This window comes from Muscardinus avellanarius, assembly GCF_963383645.1.
Source record: "Muscardinus avellanarius genome assembly, chromosome: 14".
In the NCBI taxonomy this organism is placed as follows: domain Eukaryota; kingdom Metazoa; phylum Chordata; class Mammalia; order Rodentia; family Gliridae; genus Muscardinus; species Muscardinus avellanarius.
Window position 1 is genome coordinate 41,607,091 of NC_137800.1, and position 22,848 is coordinate 41,629,938.

At 40.6% G+C, this 22,848-nt stretch overlaps 1 protein-coding gene and 1 pseudogene across 3 annotated transcripts in view; both read right to left on the reverse strand.

Moving 5' to 3' along the window:
• ZDHHC2 (zDHHC palmitoyltransferase 2) overlaps positions 1-22,848 on the reverse strand; it is a gene marked incomplete at both ends in the record, with an annotated part of 63,525 nt that overhangs the window by 36,362 nt on the left and 4,315 nt on the right. The window lies entirely within an intron of this gene.
• LOC308272993 (large ribosomal subunit protein uL6-like) lies at positions 4,534-5,300 on the reverse strand (annotated as a pseudogene). The gene has a single exon. The product of its transcript is annotated as a large ribosomal subunit protein uL6-like (transcript).

Consider the following 22,848-nt stretch of genomic DNA (forward strand, 5'->3'; position numbering starts at 1 on the left):
GCAAGTGTGGGCCACCACGCTTGGCCCTTGCCCATTTTTGATTGGGTTATTTGTTTTCTTAGCTATGAGTTTCTTGATTCCTCTGTATACTCTAGGTATTATTCCTCTATCAGAGGAGTAGTTGGCAAAAATTCTCTCCCATTCTGTCAGTTCTCTGTTGAGGTTCTTGATATTTTATTTTGCTGTACCGAAACTCCTCAGTTTAATGCACCCCACTTATTGTTCCTTCTTTTAGTTTTTTGTGCCTTTGGGGTCTTGTTGAGAAAGTTTTTACTTATGCCTATGTGTTGAAGTGTTGGACCTATACCCTCTTCAAGGAGCTGCAAGGTCTCTGGTCTGATTTCTAACTCTGTGATCCATCTTGAATTGACTCTTGTGCGGATTTGTTTCTGAGTCTTCTTTTCTACTTCATTGGCCTATGTGTCTGTTTTTGTGCCAGTGCCATACTGTTTTTATTACTATGGCTTTGTAGTATAGTTTAAAGTAAGTATTGTGAGGCCTCTGCACATTTTTTGTTGCTGAGAACTACTTTGTCTATTTTGGGTTTTTGTTGTTCCAAATGAAATTTAAGGACTGATTTTTCGATGTCTGTAAGTAATGTCCTCGGTAACTTAATGGGTATTGAATTGAATCTCTAGATCACTTTTGGAAGAATAGCCATTTTGATATATTTATACTGCCTGGTACAGGAGAGTTGAACCCAGAGATATTCCACCTCTGAGCTACACCCCCAGCTTCCCAAGTACTAGAATTATAGGCCTATGCCACATGCTTGCTTCTAGTTTTTTGTTTTGTTTTGTAGTACTGAGGATGGAACCCAGGGACATTCTACCTCTGAGCTACACCCCCTGCCCTATTTTTTTATTATTTTGAAACAGGGTCTCACTGAGTTGCAGAGGGCCTCACTAAGTAGCTGAGGCTGTTTCTGAACCAAGATCCTCCTGTCTCAGCCTCCCAAATGCTGGCATTACAAGCATGCGCCACCATGCCCGGCCTGCTTCTAGTTTTATTTAAGAGAAAATTGATCATTAGTCAGTTTTTAATAAAACATATGAGCTTCACTAAGTCAAAATGAATAGCACATAAATTTATTCTACCTTAGATATTATTTTGTTTTCAATTTTAAAATATGCATATGACAAAAATGTTATAACTTTGGACTCTGCTTGGTCATATTAAAATCAAGCCAACATCCGCCCTATTAATGCTTACTAAGAAAAAAATGATTTAAACAAGCAGATGAAACGTTATTAATTTGTATCACATAACGGGGCATATGCACACAGACATATGAGACTGATTAATTCTCAAGGAAGATTTCGCTTTTACTATGTGATCTTGCCACAGGGAAGAAACTCAACTAATAACGGACAAAATCCAAAGCCTTTCTGCATTCCTGGCTAGCATATCTCTCCCAAAGCGAATAAAAAGCCTCTCTAAAGGGGGAAGAAGACAAAATAGCTCACATTCCCTTTACAAGAGGAAAGGAAGGAGACACCAGATTCAACTGGGCTTCAACTTTGAAAACAAATGTTTCTAGCCGGGCATGGTGGCGCACGCTTGTAATCCCTGCGCTTGGGAGGCGGAGACAGGAGGATCGCGCAGGTTCAAAGCCAGCCCCGCTGGCTTAAGAGACCGTGTTTCCAAATAAGAAAATATAAAAACAGGTCTGGGAGTGTAGCTTGGAGGTAGAAGGGTTTCCAGGAACCGCAGTAACACCAAAACAAAACAAAAAACAAAAAAACCCCAGACATTTCTGTAAGTTTGCAGGGGTTCCTCTCCCAGGTTTGGGGTTCTCTTTAGTATTTTATTTTTTCATAGTTCAATTTGTCAAAATGAAAAAGAGGAGCTTCAAAGTACTAAGGAACAAATGCACAGAGAGAGATAGACAAAGTCAATCCCGTCTCTGTGATTTACTAGTTTATACAAATTATTATATTGATTCCATCCTTTAAAAAGTGCAATAATAATAATAGAAAAATTAAAAGAAGCAATAATGCATGAAAGGCATACATTATCTGATAGACATTAAGACCCACAAATACATAAGAAATTAATTGTATGTATAATATTTAATTTTACTAACAGTGATATTTAGAAAAGGAAATTTAAAGTGAAGAAAAATTACAAAGAGAAAAGTTAATATTTGCACAGGTGTTAGAAAGAAATAAAGACAAAATTCCAAACAAAAGACAGAGTTTATAAGTGAAAATACATGACACAGCAAAAAAATTAATTTAAATAGCTATAACCTATAAGCACAATGCCTTTGTGCGTGTGTTGGACGGGTACTGGGGAGCAAACTCAGTGGCATTCTACTTCTTAGCTGCACCCTCCAGGCAGGCCTATTTTATTTATTGGTTCATTGTATTCATTCATCTTAATGGGATAAAAAAAACTTGTATAGACATACATGCACACATCGCCCAGTTAGCCCCTACCCAATCCCTACCCCATTCCCTCCCCATCCCTCCTTCCCATGCTTGGCTTAGTGGTTGACTTCAATATGTTTGTTTAAGTACTCCCTTTCCCATCAGTTGGGTCTCCTTATTTGCTCCTCTATAGGATCTCTTTTCATCCAGAGTTCCTCCTTTGACCCATTTCTCCTTAGATTTCACATATTAGGGAAAACATCCAAATTCTTGGTTTTTGTGACAGACTAATCTCGTTTAGTATAATGTCCTCCAGTTCCATCCGTTTCCCTGAAAAATGATGTAATTAGGCCTATTTATTTTTTACTTTGAAAGAGGGTCTCACTAAATTGAGGGTCATGCTAAGTTGCTAAGGCTGTTCTTCAACTTGTGATCCTGTCTCAGCTTCCCACTTAGTGGAATTACAGGTATGGGTTACCACATCTGAGCTGCAAATTGCCTTTTAAAATCAGGTGTGAGCTGAGCAAGGTCGTGCAAACCTGTAATCTCAGTGCTTGGGAGGCTGAGGCAGGAGGATCTTCAGTTTGAGGGCAGAGATCCTCCTGTCCCAGCAACTTGTTGAGACCCTCAGCAACTTAGTGAGATTCTGTTTCAAATTTTTAAAAATTAAAAGAAGGGGGGAGGGGGAAAGGCATTTTACCTCTGAATTCAATCCCCAGGACCCAGACAAAAACAAAGCACAAACAATAACAAAAAACAGGTGTTGTCATTCTAGAGTCTGGTTTACTATAAACAAAAAAGGTGGTGCTCATCCTACACACAGTAATGAGGAAACAAAACCTCAGTCTTCAGGAGGCGACCAGGCCTAGTGAGCACATCTCCTGGAAGTGAGAAGATCTATTTTGGATGTGACACTAACTTAGTGAATAAAAACAATTTCTATAAAAAGGCCGCTGTAAGTTAGCAAAAAAAAAAAATTACACAACTATTTCTAGAATAATTTGGTTTTTATGTATTTTGGTGGCAAATGCAATTTCTGTGATTGCTTCCTTTTGCTTTATTTGTCTTTAAATTTAAACTATCTCTTTTGGAGGAATAATTTCCCTTTATTGTTTATATACATTAACTTTTTGTTAAACATAATCGGTTTCTATAGGAAAGTTAACGTGTCTGAGCACATTAACTTTTCTATATAAACCAATTATGCAATGTCCAGATTCATTCTGTCATAGACATATCTTAGCCAGATATAAGTACTCTGCTAATGAATGAATCTTAATAACTTTATAACCACACTCTTCTGTGCTGTTTATTTATTGAAACTTTTATTTATTTAACTTATTCATTGAAAACCATCCACTTAACTCTACTATGCCCACACTGTTGAGAATAAAACAGTCGATAAGACTGTATCTCAATGCTGAACATGCTCAGAGTTTATTAAATCACTGCAGTTATAATTTAAAACCAAAAACATGGATGCAATTATTAGAACATTTTTAATTAAGTAATCGAAGCAGTTCAGATTAAAACATTTAAGCAAAAATACAAGTAATAAAAAATATGCTTTATATCTTCTGCCCTCACAAAGCCTGGATCTTGACGTCCCGTCTCCAACTGCCCTTCCTTTTTCTGCTGTTTCACAAGAAAACGGATTTTAACTATCTTCCGGAGTCACTGTCTCTACCTGCGAACTTCCTGTTCCTTAAGCAACCATCATTGTCATTACTTTGTCATCCCCAGGGGCCACGCCGTCACTCCTCTTGAGGTTTCCAACGCCCTTCCCCTCCCTCCTGCTAATTCTTTACGCTCAAGTAAGGCCAACAGAATTAATTATGCTCTTCTGGGGATACTTTGTCAAACTGACACAAGTGGCCACCAGAAACCCCTTGAAGCAAAGCACTTGGTCCTTTCCTTTCCTTTATAAGAAGCTGTTTCATTTTAGTTTATTAGAGATAAAAATGACATTGCTGATATGCCATTTTAATGATAGACCTGAGAAAAATATGCTAATCATAGTAACATTTTCAAGTTTAATTACAACTGTATTTTTCTTCCTAAAAGAAAATTAAGTTTTTAAAACTTATTTTCTTTACAACCTATCTGCTTACATTTTCTTTTTAAAGATTTCTTTCTTTCATTCCTTCCTTCCTTCCTCCCTTCTTTCCTTTTCCTTTTTCTTTTCTTTTCTCTTTTTTCTACAGCCTTTCATTTATTTTTTATTTTTATTTTTTTTCCAATAGAAGTCTTTTATTGCATCATTAAAATATTACACATTGGTCTTACAATCCAGAGTCTTGTTTCTGTGGCTGGATAAATTTTAGATTTCATTCATCGGCCTGCTGAACTGTTCCTTTTTCAGAAACATAAATACCATCCAAAAATTTTCTGATATCCTTGTTTTTTTAATGTTGTGGCTTGCTGAATTAAAGCAGCTGAATTTGAAACAAGTTCAATATCATTTCCTTCAAGGATCAATTCATCTTTCTGTGCTTGAGATACTGAACAAGCAACGCCTGTCCTCATCCGAACCCTACGAATGTATTTTTCACCCAAGAAATTCCGGATTTTAACAAGAGACCCATTCTCCTGAATAACGACGTTGATGGGGAAGTGAGCATACACAGACCTCATCTTGTAACAGAAGCCCAGTGTAACGCCCTAGATCATGTTTTGCACATGACTACAGATAGTGCGGACAGTAGCCAGTTCCTTTCTATTTCCCCAACATTTGTCAACACGGAGCCTTTTCCTTTTCTTTCCAAGCAGACTGAGTTCTACATTGATGTGGTTGAAGTCCCTCCGCAGGGTTCCTCTAGGGCCCTTCACAATAACTGTGCGCCCCTTCAGAGTTATGTCGACATTTTCTGGAATGTCGACAGTCTGGTTGCTAAGAATGGTCTTCATTCTCGCAGTAGTTGCGGCAAAGAGGGCAGCCTTTCATTTATTATCCACTGTGTTCTTTCTTGTCCCTTAATATTGCTAACATCCTTCCCTCCCCAAAGCCCCCTCACTGGCATTTAACTCTAGTCCAATCCCCCCAACATGTGTGACCTTGGTCACAATTCTAAGCTGAGCAGTGCTTTATGAGTTTGCTTTACAAACAGAACTTTGCCTGTCATTATGAAGATTCTTCTGGCTATGAAATGACCTTAACTACCACTTTGATTTATTAACTGATATTGCTTTGATTTATTCTGGAAAAGAAATGACTAACTTAAAAGCCTAGGGCAGAAGTCATTCTAAAAATAAACATATCAGTAAACTCATAAAAAGTAGTTTGTGAAGGACAGTTAAGTAGCTTCAGAACAGAAATTTAAAAAAAAAAAAAAGGGTAAGGATATAGCTTCAATATGCAAAACTTGAACTCCAAACAGAGGGTTTTCCCTTTGGACTCCTGTCTATCATAAAAGCCAGTCCTAATCACACTCTGTCAGGCAGTCTACATTTTTCGTTGGATCCTGTTATAGTTTGGATCTGGAGGTCCCCCAAAAGCTCACGTGTTGAAGCCTGGTCCCCAGCACAACAAGGTTCAGAGGTGGGTCACTGGGGGTGACCTTGAAGACTAGATCTGCCCTGGCCCCTTCCTGTCCATCTGTCCATCATGAGCTGAGCAGCTTTTCTCCACCAAAACCTGCTGCCATGGTGTTTCTGCCTTGGAGCCTGCAAACTACAGGTGGACTGAGCCTCTCTCTGAAACTGAGCCATAATATACTTTCTCTAAGTTGTTCTTGTCAGGCATTTTGGTCATAGTAATGAAAAGCTGACTGATACAGATCCCCACCCAGTTCCTAAAAGAAGTTCATTTTGCAGTAAGAAAACCATAATCTCTCCTAAAATGTAAATTGATAATGATGTCTCCTCGCCGAAAACCTTTCCAGGACTTTGCAGTGCATAGACAATAAAGTCTAGTCTCCTTACCTCAGCCTCAGAGGTCAAGCATGATCTGGCACTCCCCTACCTCTCCTCTAAGATCACGTTTTCCTAGTCACCTTATTTGCCATGCTGAAGCCACACTGAGCTTCTGTTTCTAGAACAGCAAGCTTTGGCGTCTTTAACCCGTCTGGAAAGCTCAACCACGTCCACACCCGGTCACTCTTCAGTTGCAGTTTAAATGTCAGTTTCTCATAAAGGATCTCCTGTCTACTTTGTCCCTGCAATCACTATCCCACACACTCTTTATTTCTTAGCATTTTTCTGATCTAATTATTTATATTTGTTTCTTTTCCACGTTCCTCACTAAGGTTTGCATCCTGGCTGTACCACGTGTTTGATAGTTTTATCAACACCAAGTGTTTTAACCTAAGGTTTTTGTTCAGTGTTCATCTCACAGGGCTGTTTTGAGAATTAAAGTAGGAAAATAAAAGCACCAAGAATAGAATCTGGAACATGTTAGGGTCTGTTAGCTGAGCGTGGAGGATAAATACATCACCAAACAGTGCAAGTTGAAGTGTAGGAGTTCTCCAAACTTTAGTGCTAACAGTTTTATAAACATTCTCGAGAAAGGAATACACAGTGAATTTTTAGCTTGCAGAATTGCTAAAATTTTCTGGAGAGTGAAATGCCAAGTTGTTAGGAACAAATTGCTGGAAGACCCTGTAACGTGTAAATAAGCAGAAAAGTACAGAATTACAATGTGGGCAACTTGGCAGAGAAAAGAAAACCAAGTTCAGTGAATTTCTTTTTTCAGAGCTAGAGATCGAACACCAGGCCCCATGCACACTAGGCAGGTGCTCTACTGCTGAGCCACACCCCAGTCCAGACAGGCATGTTTTAAAACTATAAACCAGGTGTGATGGCACACACCTGTAATCCCAGAACTTGGGAGATTGAGACAGAAGGATTGCAGGTTTGAGGCTAGAAAAAGTAACTTAGCAAAACCATTAGTGAGACCCTGTTTCAAAATATAAAATTAAAGTAGGGCTGGAGGTGTAGATCAGAGGTAGAATGTCTCTGGGTTCAGCCTCCAGTAACAAAAATGAAAAAACAAAATTCCATGTCTTTATCTATCTCTCCCAGAGCTCCTTTCCTCTCAATCTCACCCCAACCTACAGGCCACCACACACGGTCCAGGTTCTGATAAGGGTTGACACAACAAGAATCTCAATATTGGGTGCAGAAAGAGGGCTTGCATAATTTGGGAAGAAGGAGGGCGTCCCTGTTGGTTTGATCCATGCCCCAGCCACTACCCCAGAATTTATATTTAACAAACTGCACTGATCTAAACTATGTGCTATAAATAATCAACCACAGAAACCGGCCCCAAAATTATTGAAGTCGTTTTCCTGAAGAACGACACAGCACAATGTCACAGCAAACACAAACAATAGGTAAACATAAACCAGGACACAGAAAGTCTGGTAAGAACAGTCCAAAAGGTGTGACTTCTGAGCAATTCAGCCTTTGGATCAGCCACAGAAATCTTCTGCATGAAGCTCTCGACACATAGCACCAACAACACAAAACACCTCGCTTCTCCTTACAGGAAGCCTAGGGGAAGCAAAACCCAAACATTACTTTTTTGCATGGGGGTTGCCCTCATTCTGCTGGGCTGGGAGAACAGGTGTCCATCCCACTCCACACCTTCCGTGATGAGACCTGTGCTGCTTTGCCAGGCTGCCATAACCAACTCTCACAGACTGGGTGCCTTAAACCTCAGAAACGTGTCCCAGCACATTTCGGGAGGCTGGAAGACCAAGCTGAGGGCATCGGCGGGTGCTGTGCTCTGCGGCCTTCTCCTGGGCCCGTGGTGGCCGCCTTCTCACTCCCTCTCACATCGCTCTCTCTCTGTACCTCTCAGCATCCACACTTCCTCTCCCCGTCAGGATAGCAGAGCTGAATATGTTAGAGTTTACTCTAATGGCCTCATTTCAATTTAGTTACCCCTTTAAAGACCCCATTTTCCAATACAATCGCATCTTGAGGCTCTACAGTTTAGGATTCTAACTTAAGAACTTAAGAGCACCGTGCGTGTCTGTCACTACTACTATGACGCAACTATAATGTACTGATAAAAGAATAAAAAGAAAATACAAGTGTCCTCTGAACAGGGAGCAGGCTGTGTGGGGTGAGAGGCCGTGTGAGCCAGTGAGGCTGAGCAGTCACCTTGGGAGTGCAACAGAAGGGAAGCCAGCATCTGCTCAGTGCTCACGATGTGCCAGGAACTGGAAGACAATCTTTCCTTTTTTTTTTTTTTCCTTTTCTTATTGTCTGTCCTTCCTTCCTTCCTTAGCTATACCCCCAGCCCTGTTTTTGTCTGTTTTTGAAATAGGGTCTCACTTACTTGTTGAGAACGTCACTAAGTTGCTAAGGTTGGCCTCAAACCTGTGATCCTTCTGTCACAGCCTCCCAAATACTGGGATTACAAGTATGCGCCACCACGCCCAGCTTGATTATACAATTTAAATAAATTATACATTTAAAGAATTTTTGCACTGGGCATGGTGGCACATCCCTCTAATCCCAGTACTTGGGAGGCTGAGATAGGAGGATCGCAGGTTCGAGGCCAGCCTTAGCAATTTAGTGAGGCTCTCAACAATTAAGTGAGACCTTCCTTATTTCAAAAAAGAAAAATAAAATGGGTCTGGAGGTGTAATTCTGAGGACAGTGCCCCTGGGTTCAATCCCCAGTACTTCAAAATAGATAGATAGATGATAGACAGATAGATAGATAGATAGATAGATAGTATAATAATCAGTGGGATAGGTATTATTATCATTTTAAAAGCAGAGAAGTCTCCCAGAAATAAAATAACTTTTCTCTCTCTTCTTCTTCCTCTCTCTCTCCCTCTCCCTCTGCTTCTCATACTGGGGATTGAACCCAGGGGTGTTCTGCCTCTGTGCTACACCACCAGCCCTATTTTATTCTTTATTTTGAAATAGGATCTCATTAAGTTGCTGAGGCTGGCCTTAAACCTGAGATCCTCCTGTCACAGCCTTCCAGTACTGGGATTATAAGTGTGTGCTACCACACCCTGCTGTAAAATAACTTCTAATGTAATGTAAGTCATAATTTATGGGTCTGGGATCTAAATATGGGCCTGTCTGACCCCAAAACTCCTTCAGGGATTCCATGTGGCCTTCCATGAGTTGTGCCACCTGGCATCTCCTGGGCTTCTTTGTCCTGGGCAGGCATTCCCTTCTTTGGCTGCTTCCAATTATTGGCCTGTCTGTGTTTGAGACTTATGCCACTTCCTATCACTTATGATGTGGGACGTTCTGGAAAGCAGGGCACAAAATATCCCTATTTGTCACCCTCCTTCTGCCAAACAATTCAAGACATCTGGAAACAGAAATTTTATAAATATCATATACAAATAAATTAAATATTTTGTCATATTTAAGGCATTTGACTTTCCCGAGCATCTCAAGAGCTGGGGAAGGTATAGGGCTATGTGTTCCTAGACAAGACTGAGATAGGGGCATTGGGAAGTTAGGAGCTAGAACAAGGGGTTCCTGACCTCCAGCCTCAGCACCAGAGAGAAAGAAAGATAATTGGGGGGGGGGATCTATACTGCTAGGTATATTCTGGGTATATATCTTTTGCTTCCAGAAGCTGATAATAAGAAAAGCAGAATATGGATCTATCCTAGATTTTTATCTTTCTTCCTTCCTTTCTTCCTTCCTTCCTTCCTTCCTTCTTTCTTTCTTTCTTTCCTTTTCTCTTTCTTTCTTTCAGCCCTATCTATCTATCTATCTAAACTAGAAATTGAACTCAGCAACATCTGACCTCTGAGCTACACCTTCAGCCCTATTTTATTTTTTATTTTGAAACACAGTGTCACTAAGTTGCCCAGGGTCTCACTAAGTTGCCAATGCTGGCTTCAAATCTGTGATCTTCCTGTCTCAGCTTCCCAAGTACTGGGATTACAAGTGTGAAACACCATACCCAGATTCCTTTTTAATTTTGAAACAGGATCTTGCTAAGTTGCTGACACTGGCCTCAAATCTGAAATCCTCCTGTCTCAGCCTCTTAAGTACTAGGATTACAGGTCTGTACACCATGCTCAGCTAGGATTTTGATTCTTAATTCTTACATTTATGAAAATCTTCCAAGTCTGAAGCATCTCTCCCCGGCCTCCAACATTTCATTTTTAAAACTTCTTTATTATGTTAAGAACACTTGAGATGGACCCTCTTTAGAAATGGACAAGTTCAGAAGACAGTAATGGTAACCATTGCAATGATGTACTGCAGCTCTCTGAGGGCCTTCATCCTACACACCTGAGAAACTTTATACCCGTTGAACATTTCCCCTTTTTCCAGGTCCTGGCCAGCCACCACACATCCCACTCTTTGTTTCTTGGAGTGACTATTTTAGATCCCTCAGAGAAGAGGAGAGATGTGGTATTTGTCTAGCATGACATCCTCCAGGTTCATCCATCCTGATGCATGTGAAAGTTCTAAAAACATCACTTCTTTAGCAATCTGATGGCCAAATTGCTGCTCTACATCCCCAAGTAGGGCTACTCTATGGAAACCGATGGTGTATAATCTAACCTAATTAACTGAAGGCTGAAACATAGCCACTGAATGTCTGTCTTGAAATCATTAGGAATGTATATGTCTTTTAGTTCTGAAAGAATGAAGACTTTGTCTCAGACTATGGCCCTGAAAAAAATCACTGCTACTTTTGCCTTGGTAAAGGGAAAGGCAATTCCTGAATCACTGATTGTATTAAATGGTACAGATAAATAAGAAAATCTCATCTCGGGGCTGGTTCCTCAATCTTAGTGTCCTCATTTTGAGGCTTACTCAGTGGAATCCTATAATCTCTCTGCCTCAAATTAAAATGTTGCGTAGATTTCAGCTCTGAGCCAAGTGTACTTGCTCTGTCTAGGGCCCTGCAGGGGTCTTGCCTTTTCTAAACATGACTGTAACTCAACTCCAAGTTCCTGTAACCACTGAATCTTCTCAGCTCCAGCTTCCCTTCCTTCCCAATTCCAGAGGCCCTTGCTCAGAGCAACCACAGAGGTGATGCCTGACTCCTTTGTTCCATGGACAGTCGACGGTGGACTCTACACCCTTGGCAAAGCTCTACCTGCTTCCCATGCAATGACTGCCTCCTGTCAAAGGAGTGTATATCCTGAAATATTCCCTTCATTACTCAGAACCAATATTTTAGAATTGGAAGGATCTGGACAATTATCTTTCCCAATGTAACTACCCATAATCTCCTTAATGTGTATGTGTATACATGTATTGGTGGTAAGCAAGGTCTTACTTGCATTTTAATTATTTCATCATTTTTAAAAATACATATGATCAGGGCCAGGTACAGTAGCACACACCTAAAATCCCAGGACTTGGAAAGCTGAGAAATGAGTATTGTAGGTTTGAGGCCAACCTTGGCAACTTAGCGAGACTCTTTCGAAATAAAAAATAAAAAATCCTAGGCTGGGGATGTAGATTGATTGATCAATCAAAGAATGTCCCTGGGTTCAATCCATATACATATATGATCAGGTAGAAACAATTTTTGTAGTTTATTTTTTAAATGTCATTAGATCCATTTCTCATTATCTGGTATATTCTGAATTATTACAGAGGACAATATTGAGTGCACATCATTTTTTGTTTTGTTTTTATGACCAAACATTAGCCTTTTGAGTTATTAAGTAGAAAAACCGATGCTACTTCTCTAATTTGAAACTGCCTCCCAGGGTTACGTGTGGAATACTGTATGACCAGAGAATGTGCACAAGAAGCACATTTAAAAATTAAGCCAATATTTCTAGGTACATAAAAATCACTTGGCACTTATATACTGCTTTCCAACTCTCCAGAGAAAGGAGCTATATAAGGCTGTTTTCCAACCTATCTGTTCATGATGCTCATGATGGAACAGAGTTTACAGTGGTGCACTTAGAGGTGAATTAAAAGATTAAAACAACACCATCACCAGCAATAATTACTACCATATGGCACCGAGTGACACTATCTGTTACAACTCGCAGGGGTATCAAGGCGTTTGCGAGCTGGTCCTTCAGTACCGGGTCACTGGGATGCACTACTTTCTTTTGCAACTTCACTATCATATACTCACAAAGTTCTCAATATACACAGTCGGTGGTCCCGGGTGCATTACGTGAAGTGTTTCTCCTTATTTGCAGCAAATTATACCCCCTCTATATACTGCACTTACCTACAGCACTTGCAAAACCTGACAGGAGCTGCTGTAGCAGTGCGTATACTCGGTTGCAGCAAAAGCACATTTCACATAATCCTAATGGCAGCCCACAGATGAAACATTTACATTACAACCTCTCTAAGACACAGTATAACAGTATTATATTGTACAACTACCACCAAATTAAATACTGGGTGTATTCATTAATGTAAGAAGTTATAAAGATTATGTAAGAAATTTAAGAATATAGTCATCGATAATATCTGCATTGAGTCTCTTCCTCTGCTCCATTGAGAACTGCATCTCATGTTTCCTGCTGAGATCTCTCTCCTGATTATAAAAATAGCTCTTTCTGTTTCTAAAACCACTTCACTTGCTCCAGACCTGCAGGTACTATAAAAACCTTGCAAGTCATTTATGAATCATGTCTGGTCCCTGGGCTGCAGATCAGGATCTGTTTTATAAGCAATGCCATGGGCTACCAATTAATCTATATAACTCTCCGCATCTCACCTCTCCAGATCTTCCTTACCCAGCGTGAGTACCATTTGCACTTGCTAACATTTTGTTCTTTAAAAGGAGCAAACTTCTATTGTGGCCTCTCATCTCTAGTTACTCCAAAACTTTCATTGAATTCTTGACTGTGGGCAGTAAGTCAACAGCTCTCAAGTTTTCTGGTCTGGGCATGGCCAGTGGCCACATTTTCTTGAGAGACATACTACCCAGTAATTAAGGCTGCCATCTAAGAAAATGTGTCTATACACAATCCCCTGCCTGCTAGGTGTGGTGGTGCAAGCCTGTAATCCCAGGTAAGGATCAAAGAGAACTGGTTCCAAGAGAACACAGTAACTTAAGGAGATCCTGTTTCAAAATTTAAAAACTAAAATAGAAATAAGTGCTGGGGGTGTGTCTCAGAGGCAGAATGTCCCTGGGTTCAATCCCCAGTACCACACTGCAGAGGTTTTGTTGTTTAATATTTTCAAGAAAGAACGCCCAGAAGTTATCAAGAGACAAAAGAAAAACTTTGTTATGATGTGGATGTCTGGCAAGGCATTTCCACTAGTGAAGTAACTCATTCATGAACCTCTCCATGTTCCCAGTGGCTAAGATCCTAAAGAATGTCTAGGCAAAATGAAAAATTCTTTTTCCTTGACCTTTTCCAGTCAACAGGAAATAGGTTAGACTATGGATGTAAAATCCTGAGACTCTGCAATCTTGAACATTAACTTGCTACATGTATCTGTTTCTGATGGACAGGTTTAAATCAGAGCTAAATGACACTCAGCATACTCTGTTTAAGAAGGCTGGGGCAAGGAAAGGTGGAATTGAAACATGAGCCCTTTATAAAATTCTAATATGGGTAATAATTTCACTATTTATTTATTATTTATTATTTATTTATGGTACTGGGAACTGAACCCAGGACCATTCTACCTCTGAGCTATCCTTCTAGCCCTTTTTAATTTTTTTGTTTTATTTTGTTTTGAGACAGGGTCTTAGTAGGTTGCTGAGAGTCTCATTATGTTGCTAAAGCTGTCCTCAACACTGCTATCCTTCTATCTCAGCCTCCCAAGTACCGGGATTACATGTGTGCACTACTACACCCAGCTGAATTTCAGCACTTAACTTCAGCAGTTTCAATTATTGGAAAACTACTAAAATGGATTGCAGTATATCTAGATAATACTAAGGTTGAGTGTTTCCAGCAAATGCACATCATTTAATTTTTAGTGACAATTTTTATAAGCATATGGGGGCAATGTTTTACACACGCTAGTTTGTTATTATTTGTTATTATAGGTAAATATTATAATTTAATATATTTGATTTTTCAATAATTCAATTTTATTATCTAAATTCCTTTTAAATATAATTTATTTCAAGGTCCAGAAAGACAAAAAGTATTTTGTTATCTTTGAAATCATAAAAATGTTGCAAAGTTGCTTATGAACATCTTGAGCAATCAAGTATGAAAAAGTTAAAACACATAATCCTCATGAAGGACTCTGTTCTTTGATCTTAAGATTTCTACTCTGCTCACAAGGTTCAGATAAAATGGTCCAACTGGCATCCCCTCACTCCCCACCTGAGGCAGCAAACACAACGGATGTCCCTATATGCTGCCTCTGTGTCAGGCACCAGGGCCAGGATGGTGCAGAAACCAGACATGGTTACCACCCACGAGAGAGAGAGACAGACAGACAGACAGACAGACTGACTGACTGATTCTATACATTATCTCTAGATAATAAGAACGTTAAGTTTGCCTAACAAACTCTTAATTCAGATATTATTAATTCAGATATTAATAATTAATTCAGATATACACTAGATGTTTAGGTATTGGTATATGTGATTCTACTTGGTAAACCTTTTACATTCAATGCAACATCATTAGAGTTCAGTCAATAATAAATCCAAAAGAAGAACTGAAATCTCCACATTGTTGAATTCTCAGTCCTCTTTTTACTTGATATGAGTACATTTATCAAACTTGATTTTTTTTGCCTTCTTGACACCATTTCCTCACTAAGCTCCTGGAAGTAATATTTTCTTAGTTTTCTTCTACTTCAGGGTGATCACTTCTCAGATTTTGCTAGTTCCTACTCAATCCCTACACTCTCAATGTTGGGCATCTTTGATCCATTGATCAATTTACATTCTGCCTTTTGAGAGAACAAATCTGCCTAATGTACAGTATTCTTTAGTGTGTGTGTGTGTGTGTGTGTGTGTGTGTGTGTGTGTAAAAGTATGTGGGGGGGCGGTACTGGGGACTGAGCCCCAGGGTTTTCTACCTTTGAGCTCTAGCCCCAGCCCTTTTTAGTTTTTTGTTTTCGAAACAGGGTTTCCCTAGATTGCTGAGTTCCCTACATTGCTGAGGCTGTTCTTGAACCCATGATCCTCCTGTCTCAGCCTCCTAAGTCCTGGGATTACAGCCATGCACCAACACGCCTGGCTTGATGTCCAGTCTTTAAATCCATTTATATTTGGAAGACTCCAAAATCTATTCCCCCATTCCAGAACTCTCTCCCATACGGCAGACTCATACATGCACATCCCTTCTCAGCATCTCTGTCTCTACAGAATATTCATTAAGCCCAAGGCAACGCCCCGGCCCACGGCTCTGCAGCCTCTGAGTCTGCACAGATCCACAGCCTGCCGGGTGTTCAGGCCAACATCTCTGGAGTCACTCTTAACTCTTTTCTTTCATAACTCATCTGTATCTGTCAGGAAAGTCTGTTTGTCACTACTACAAAAAAAAAAAAAATACAGAATCTGATCACCTGTCTCCGTTTCCAAAGCCCCAGCAACATGATGCTCCATCATTCTTACATGAATTAACACAGCAGCCCCAGGACCCACGGCAGCCAGAATGTTTTATTTTTCCAACCTAAGTCGTTGGCAGGTCACCTTTCTACTCAGTTCCCTGTCACAGGTCCTCATTTCACTGCAGGTGAAGCCAAATCTTCACAAGACCCAAGGGCCCCATCATCGAGGCTCTCCTCCCACCTCACTGATCTTGTCCTCCGTCCAGCCAAAATGGTCTCCTCGTTCCTTCTCAAACACTCAGCCTCAGGACTGTGTCCAAACCACGCCCTCTTCTGAGATGTGTTTCTCCTCCATACTGCATAGTAAATCCCTCTGTTCCTTCAGGTCTTCACTTAAAATGTCCGAGGCACCCTCCCACTCCCGATACCTCATGTAAAAGTGAACCCTACCGGGTGCAGTGGTGCAGACTTGTAATCCTGGTACATGAGGGGCTAAGACAAGAGTATCGCAGGTTCGAAGCCAGCCTCAGCAACTTAGCCAGACTCTCAGCAGCCTAGCAAGATCCTGTTTCAGAATAAAAAATTAAAAGTGCTGGGGGTTCAGCACCACAAAATAATAATAATAATAATAATAATAATAATAATAATAAAGTGCCTTCCTCTGGTATTCCCAAGCCCTCCTGCAAGCCCCTGTCTTTGCTCTTTTGCTTTTGTCATGACACAAATTATATAATCTACTTACTTGTTTCTTATTCTCTTTTCCATACCAACTAGAGTGTAAGCTCCAGGACAGGTATTTTTGAATTAATTAATTAAAAAATTATGTATGGTTGAAATGCATTCAATTCCTAGATTAAGTCATTATTTGTTAGAGGGCAAATTTATGAGTGTCTGCAATGAATTGCTAACATCTTTCCCCTCTAATAGAGTTCTCAGTTCCGTATATATTAGTTTTCAATACATACTAGTTCTGGAATAAGTTGTATTTTATTAAAAATATGCTATCAAAAGCTGGGCATGGAGCCAGGTGTAGTGGTGCACGCTTGTAATCCCCACACAGGTTCGAAGACAGACTTGCTGGCTTAAGAGACCATTTCCAAATAAAAATATAAAAAATTGGTGTCTGGGAGTGTAACCCAGAGGTAGAAGGGTTTCCAGAACCCCAGTACCACCAAAAAAAAAAAAAAAAAAAAAAAGCTGGGCATGATGGCACATGTCTATAATCCCAGTACTTGGGAGGCTGAGACAGGAGGATTGTAGGTTTGAGGACAGCCTCAGCAGTGCAGTGAAACTCTCAGCCATCTAGTGAGACCCTGTTTCAAAACAAAATATAAATAAATAAATAAATAAATAAATAAATAAATAAATAGATAGCTCGGGGTGTAGCTCAGAGATAGAATGCCCTCGGTTCAATCCCCAAGTAAAACACACCCACCCCCCCCCCCCACACACACACACTCAGCCTTAATTAAGAGAAATTGGTGTCTGCTTCATCTTTTCATAGTAGCTGACCTCCCTAGGGATGTCCTGTATATTCACTAGTCACAGTTAAGTATATAAATCCCTGGCTGCCTTTCTTCCTAATACATGTCACATGGAGTTGCCCACTTGATAGTAGACGTGATCACATATTAGCCCCTGCAGATGGAGCAGGCTTCTGCCTCGCAGTTTGAGACTTGCAGCTGAAACTGCTTTTCCTGTCTGTGTAAACGGCATCAGGTATCTCTGGTTACCAGTCAGGCTCAGAGGTTCTGGAACAGCTGCCTTTCCACCACTGCACCCCTGATGCGAATCACACATACATTACACACACTTAGGTCACACCTCCCCTCACACTTCTCACATCTGGTGGAAAGCTGCACTCCCGACCCGTGGGCCCCTCTGACATGATCCATGGCTCCCATGAGTGACCAAGGGCAAATCCTGTCTGGGGTTTTATTTTTGGTGCTGAGAATGGAACTCAGGGTGTCATGCAGGCTGCACATGCTCTATCAGAGCTACATCCCCAGCTCCTTACTCTGAGTTTTAAGTTACTTCATTCGGAACATACCCTTCAAATACAACAAAAATCCATTTTTTACATATAGCAATAAACACATAGAAAATTAACTCGATCTGTACACAAGAAAACAGACAACCACAAGAAACCATTTTGGTTTTCTAAACTTCATTTAATAATTTAAAAAAACTTTTTTTTTCTTTTGCGGTAATGGGGATGGAACCCAGGGGCATTCTACCTCTAAGCTACACCCTCAGCCCTATTTTTTATTCCTTATTTTATGTATCATTATTATTATTATTATTTTATTTTATTTTGGTGGTACAGGGGATGGAACCCAGGGGCCTTCTACCTCCAGGCTATACTCCCAGACCTATTTTATATTTTTAATTTGGAAACAGGGTCTCATAAGCCAGCTGAGGCTAGCTTTGAACCTGCGCAATTTTCCTGTCTCAGCCTCTCAAGCGTTTCGGATTACAACCGTGGACTACCACTCCCGGCTTATTCTTATTCTTTATTTTATTTATTTATTTGTGGTACTGGGGTTCCTGGAAACCCTTCTACTACCGGGCTACACTCCCAGATCTATTTTATACTTTTTTACCTGGAGACAGGGTCTCTTAAGCCAGCTGAGTCTGGCTTCGAAGCTGTGCGATCCTCCTGTCTCCGCCTCTCAAGTGCAGGAATTACAAACGTGCGCCACCACGTCCAGCGTTTATTCTTTATTTTTGAAACAAGGCCTCACTAAGCTGCAGAGAGCCTCACTAAGTAGCTGAAACTGGCCGAGAACCCATGATCATCCTCTCTCAGCCTCCAAAGTACCAGGGTTACAAGCGTGCACCACCACACCCAGCTCAAAAACACTTTCAAAGTTATTGTAACTGTATGATCATGGAGATAGTTGACAAACTCAAAACCATTTTCCTTCTTGAATATTCGGTTTTAAAAGACTTAGAGAACAGGGTTTTAGTCTTTTGTTCAGTGTGGCTTTGTTGGTAGACTCCTCTGGACCGCCCTGCCCCTCGGAGGTGGCGATGTTCAGTGAATGCACACAAAGAAGCCACGTTAACCTGTATGGGAGGAGTGCTTAATTGTCCACTTCATGTGGAGAGAAATTTTCAGGACACCGTGGAGAAATGCTGGCAGAGAAACGAAAGCCAGGCATCTGTAAAAGCACTTCAGCTGCATTTTAAATGTAATCAACAACATACCTACACCGAACAACCACTAAGTAAGCCTTTTAGAGTACAGAGAAGTGCTGAGGATAAATGTAGCGTGTACTTTTGCTCAGAAATGTCTCCCAAATAAAAATGGATTTTATAAATACTTCCGGTACTAACTGAATTTAAAAGTCATAGATGAAAAATCAAATTAGGATAGAGGCTACATAAATGTTACAAAAAATATGATGTTATGATTTTGAAAAGAAAATTCTTAAGAAATCAGAGCTGGCCTCTGTACTACTATGATACAGATGCTTCTTAAGAAATCAGGGCATCTATCTTCTCCCCACAGCCCCCCACCCCTACCTCCTGCCCTGATAATATCACTATTTCCACTCTTGGCATAACAGTCAATTGACTGGTGTAACAATAAAAATCTTACAATAAAATTCTCTTAAAAGAATGAGAGCAGCTGGGCTTGGTGACCCACGCTTATAATCCCAGCATTCAAGAGGCAGAGACCAGAGGATCGCGATTCCCGAACAGCCTCAGCTACTGGGGGAGGCCCTTTACTTAGTGAGACCCTGTTTCAAAAAAAAAGAAAAAAAAAGACTAAAAAATAGGGTTGGGGATGTAGCTCGGACGGACAATGCCCCTAGGTTCTATCCCCGGTACCACAAAAAAAAAAAAAAAAAAAAAAAAAAAAAAAACCCGAGAGCACATTTTAACATTTTTTTTTTTTTTTGTAATGGACTATTAAGAACTTCTTTCAATTATGTTAGGTTTTTTATTATTGATCCTTTGCAAGATTTCTAAATGGTAATATGTAATAATAGAATTTCACATAATATTAGGACTTGCCTTTCTAATGATCTTTGGAATACTGCTTTCCCAGCAGACAGTATTAAGAATCTAAGCTTATTCTAATCTGACATTTTCAAGTTGGACAAGAGAGTTATTTCCACAGTCATCACAAAGAGCGTGCGGGAGTCTCAAGGGATCCAGGAAACCACCAATTCCTGCAGAAAAGGAGGCTGGGAAATGTCATACAGCTGTCAAAGTACATGAAATCAGCAGGACAAATTATGAGATGCAAATCATACTGCTATTTTTCTGTGGAGAGAAAATCATAAATTTACCATAAAGATGAACCAAAACCCAACAAGGAGCATCTCACTGAAAACGCCTCATCTCATGTATACTTTGTTGTTTATTTGGCTTTGTCTTCCTGGTACCACTTCTCATCGTGGAAGCCAAAAAAGACTACATACTTTGCTCGCTGAACCCTACTGCCTGGGACGTGGACGCAAGCTGAGCTCAGCCAGCTGGAAGCGATGCTGCACCATCTCTACAGGGCTGTAGGCAGCGCAGGTTCCTCTGAGGGGCCTCTCCTTCCGGGTCAGCTCAGCTCAGCTCAGCTCCACCAAGTTTCTCTTGGCTTCTGACCACTTTCTAAACTGTGTTCTCCAGTCTTCCCACGGGTCCAACAAATTACATTTCTGAGGTTCCCTGTTCAGCTTCACCTATCAAGTCACAGTCTTTGAGCTGAGAGCAGAGTAAAAGTGGCCCAAGGAGCATCAGATCAGAAGTGAGGTAGCTCAGCAGTCCCAGCAGGGACAAAACTGCTGGCCATAGTCTTACTCTGAGATGTGTGTGACAAGATTCACAATATGATCTGAATTTATTACTACTTAACTAAGGGTTCTCCGTCAGTCATTTCACCTTCTTCTTCTTGTTGTGTTTTTTTTTTTTTTTTTGGTGGGGGGGGGTGAGTTACTGGAACCCAGAGGTATTCTACCTCCAAGCTAGATCTCCAATTCTATTTCATTTTATATTTTCAAAAAGGGTCTCACTAAGTTGCTGAGGACCTTGCTAAGATGCTGAGGCTGTCCTCAAACCTGAGATCCTCCTGCCTCCGCCTCTCAAGTACTGGGGTTACAGGCCTGCGCCAGTGAGCCCCGCATACTGCCTGGTGATCCTTTCACACTGGCCTCACACCAATGCACCCACTGCCGCCAGAGTGGCCTTTCATCTTCCCCTTGGGCTCTCCTACCACTTGCCCTTGGAAGCATCACCCTGAACAAGTCCTTCTCCTACTGCCCAAGCTAGCAGAGACTTTCATTTTTGTGTTCTTGCCCACAGACATTTCTTCTTGGCTAATAGGAAAAGATCTCTATTAAGTCCTCTTCTAAACCACCTCTGTGGAGGAAAACACTGGCATATAACAAGGTTCGACAAAGGCTTCTGAGTGAGCCCTCCTTGAGCTTCAGACCCCATTCTAACCTGTGGACACACCTTCTGGAGATAATTATCATGATTTGAGAAATCATCTTTCAGCTTCTCATCACTGGAAACACTCATGCAAGTATTTAATGGCATGCATGTCACTTTCAGGAAGCACTTGAAGGGAAACTTTTTTATGGCAAACCTTACCTTATTTTAAATTGGTCTAACAGCAGGATCCTACTCTCTGATTTATTTACATTATATAATTGGATATTATCAAATCAAAACAGGTGAAATAAGACTAAATAAAAAATATAGCAGGGCATGGTGTTACATGCTTGAAATCCCAGCATTTGGGAGGCTGAGACCAGAGGAGCTCATCCTCAGTACTGGAAAAAAAAATGTTATTTTAATGCTATTATTTTATTATTTTTTTGTGTGGTACTGGAGATGGAATCAGGGGCCTTCTACCTCCAGGTCACACCCCCTACCTATTTCATATTTTATTTGGAAACAGGGTTTCACTAAGTTGCTAAGAGCCTCACTAAGTTGCTGAGAGCCTCACTATGTAACTGAGGCTGGCTTCAAACCTGAGCGATCCTCCTGTCTCAGCCTCCCAAGTACTGAACTACTTAACTTTACTATAGTCAAAAATGTGATAGTATTTTCTACTGCTGGGATCTACAAAGTAATTGCAACAAACACCATATGAGTTGGAAAGTCAGGAATATTTACTCTCTGGCCCAAACTGTACAGCCCTCTAAAACTCTGAAATCATTGTGTAAAGGCTGCTGGTTTACTGTCAGAGCTCCATAGATATATTAAACAACAAGAAGCAGGTTAAAATTAAGATTTGCTAGTTGGGCGTGGTGGCACATGCTTGTAATCCCAGCGAAGACTAGAGGATCGCAGTCCCAGATAGCCTCAGCTACTTAGTGAGACCGTTTCAAAAATAACAACACTAAAAAAAACAAAAACAAAAAAACAGGGCTGGGGTGTAGCTTGGAGGTACAATGCCCCTGGGTTCCATCACAGGTACTGCAAAGAGATAGATAGATAGATAGATAGATAGATAGATAGATAGATAGATAGATAGATGGATGATAGATAGGAAGGGAAGGGAGAGGGAGAGAAAGAGGGGGGAGAGGGAGAGAGAGAGAAGAAGAAGAAGAAGAAGAAGAAGAAGAAGAAGAAGAAGAAGAAGAAGAAGAAGAAGAAGAAGAGGAGGAGGAGGAGGAGGAGGAGGAGGAGGAGGAGGAGGAGGAGGAAGAGGAGGGAGGAGGGAGGAGAAAGAAAAAAATATTATTTGCTAAACAATTGAACTGGGCTAGGAGATTTGGTGAGGGGTTTGGCGGGAAAGGGAGACACCATGACATTTTTGCCACAGTAGTGAGTTGCAGGCAAACCCTCCACTGGGTAACCTGGAGAATGGACGTAGAACTTGCAACAACTCTTGAACATTTGATTGCTTTGTCTATAGTGCAGGAAGGGGTTGGCCTAGATGGCCTCTAGGCTTTTCAATCTTCATGACTGAAATGATTTAAGATCCATAAGCTAACCTAGAACCATCTGATACAACATAATAACAAATGTCTGGTAGCACAGGCCCAAGGTGAGCAAGGAAAGAATATATTTCAGAAACATGGAAACCAAAAAATGGTTGAACAAGGGTGTGCAGAAGTAATTTAGAA